Source organism: Pteropus vampyrus, unplaced genomic scaffold (assembly GCF_000151845.1).
Source record: "Pteropus vampyrus isolate Shadow unplaced genomic scaffold, Pvam_2.0 Scaffold19, whole genome shotgun sequence".
NCBI classification, from domain to species: domain Eukaryota; kingdom Metazoa; phylum Chordata; class Mammalia; order Chiroptera; family Pteropodidae; genus Pteropus; species Pteropus vampyrus.
This window is the reverse complement of record NW_011888800.1, coordinates 7699153-7702118: the sequence shown is the minus strand read 5'-3', so window position 1 is coordinate 7702118 and position 2966 is coordinate 7699153.

Genomic DNA, 2966 nt, shown 5'->3' with positions numbered 1-2966 from the left:
CTCTGTGTCAAGAACCAGGAACAGAGACAAATATATATATTTCTTGTTATTTTACATGACTTGTGTTTTATTTTATGCCAGGCATTTTACATTATTTCCCTTAATTCTCACAGCTGCCCAAATATTCAATAGAATTATTATCCCCATTTTATCAATGATGAAACTCAGGGCTGAATATGCGACAAGCCCTCAGCCAACATTATACTTAATGGTGAAAAACTAAAAATTTTCCCTCTAAGGTCAAGAACAAAGCAAGGCTGTCCACTATGGCCGCTCTTATTCAATATAACATCGGAGATCCTAGTGAGTGCAATCAGACAAGAGAAAGATATAAAAGGCATTCAAATAGGAAACAAAGAAGTCAAACTGTCACTATCTGCGGATGACATGATTCTCTATATAGAAAACCCTAACAACTCCACAAGAATACTACTAGAAATAATAAGCAAATACAGTCAAGTCTCTGGATACAAAATCAACATTCAAAAATCCATAGCATTCCTATACTCTAATAACAAAGCGTCAGAAAAGGAAGTGGGAAAAATAATTCCTTTTGCAATTGCAACAACAACAACAAAAAATAGCTAGGAATAAATCTAACAAAACATGTGAAGGACCTCTATAATGAAAACTATAAGACCCTATTAAAAGAAATTGAAGAAGATACAAAGAAATGGAAAGATATTCTGTATTCTTGGGTTGGAAGAATTAACATAGTTAAAATGACCATATTACCTAAAGCATTATACAGATTTAATGCAATCCCCATCAAAATCCCATCAGCACTTTTTAAAGAAATAGAACAAAAAGTCATCAGATTCGTATGGAAGCACAAAAGACCCCTAATTGCCAAAGCCATTCTGAGAAAAAAGAATGAGGCTGGAGGCACCACTCTGCCCGACTTCAAATTATACTACAAAGTGACAGTAATCAAAATGGCATGGTATTAACAGAAAAATAGACACATGGACAAGTGGAATAGAATTGAGAGTCCAAAAATAAACCCATATTTATATGGGCAAATAGTTTTCAACAAAAACGCCAAAAACATACAGTGAGAAAAGAAAGCCTCTTCAATAAGTGGCGCTGAGAAAACTGGAAAGCCACCTGTAAAAGAATGAAACTAGACTGTTGTCTATCATCACACACCAAAATTAACTCAAAATGGATTAAGGACTTGAATACAAGACCTGAAACAATAAAATACATAGAAGAAAACATAGGAATGAAAACTCAAGGACCTTGGACTTAAAGAGGATTTTATGAATTTGACCTCAAAGGCAAGGAAAGTAAGAGCAAAAATAAATAAATGGGACTACATCAAACTAAAAAGTGTCTGCTTAGCAAAAGAAATCATCAACAAGGTAAAGAGAGAACTATCCGAATGGGAAAATATATTTGCGAGCAACACCTCCAAAAAGGGCCTAATAACCAAAATATACAAAGAATTCATACAATTCAATAACAACAAAAAACAATCCAATCAAAAATGGGCAGAGGACCTGAACAGACACTTCTCCCTAGAGGACATACAAATGGCCAACAAATATATGAAAAGATGCTCAACTTCGCTAGCTGTTAGGGAAATGCAAATCAAAACCACAATGAGATACCATCTCACACTTGTTAGAATGACTATAATCAACAGGACAAGCAATAACAAATGTTGGAGAGGATGTAAGAAATAGGAACCCTCATACAGTGCTGGTGGGACTGCAAATTGGTATAGCCACTATGGAAAGCAGTATGAAGGTTCCTCAAAAAGACTGACCTACCATATGATTCAGCAATCCGCCTATGGAGTATTTACTCCAAAGACTTGAAAACTCATATTCGAAAGGATATTTGCACACTGATGTTCATAGTGGCATTATTCACAGTGGCCAGGACATGGAAGCAACTGAAGTGTCCTACGATAAATGATTGGCTAAAGGAGCTGTGGTACATACATACAATGAATATTACTCAGCCATAAGAAGAGATGAAATACTGCCATTTGCAACAACATGGATAGACTTTGAAATAATCATACTAAGCGAAGTAAGCCAGACAGAAAAGGTTGAAAATCACATGATATCACATATGTGGGATAAAAGCAACAAAAGAACAGGACAAACAAACAGAGACTCATGGAAATGGACAATGGATTAGTGGTTAGCAGAAAGCGGGGGTGGGGGGGAATAAAAAATAAAATGTTAAAAAAATTATGTATATATAGTATGAAAAAAAATAAACTGGCATTCAAAAAAAAACAACTCAGGGCTGAGAAAGAAAAAAGCAGTTCGTGTTCTGCTGAATATGAACACACTTTCACAGAAAACCAACATCTGATGACAAATCACTATGCAACTGTGATGGAGCGAGACAGGAATAAACCACTCCATAATCATATCTGGGCATGGACAAGATCACTGTGAAACCACCAAAATGACTAAACTTCACTCATTCCTGTTTAGCATGAGGGATTGCTGCTTCTTACCAATTATAGTTTTAGCCCCGCCCCATTTCCCCACCTCCTAGATAAAAATTAAGATACCCAGTCATAGAATTGCCATCATTTTCTGATAACATCCAACCTGGAGCAACACTTCACTTCCTTGAACATTCCATACATCACTTCATACAAGCCCAAATCCAACAATAAACCCCTTCCACTCCTCCTGGACCTGCCTTGTGTGTCTCTTTCTTTGGTTACTTTCAATTCGTATCCTTTTACTAGTAAAAAAAAACACACAACAACCTGTAATCATAAATATAGAGCTTTCCTGAATTCTGTGAGTTGTTCTAGCAAATTATCAAACCTGAGGGTGGTCTTGGGGACCCCTGAATTTTTGACTGGTGTCTGGCATGAGAGCCATCTTGTGGGACTACTCTCTCAGATGGCACAGTTTGGTAAGCTCCCTTGCAAGTGGGTCACAAGTCCTGGGCAGATCTGGCAGTCTAGAAAACTGTGTCCTCTATCTTGC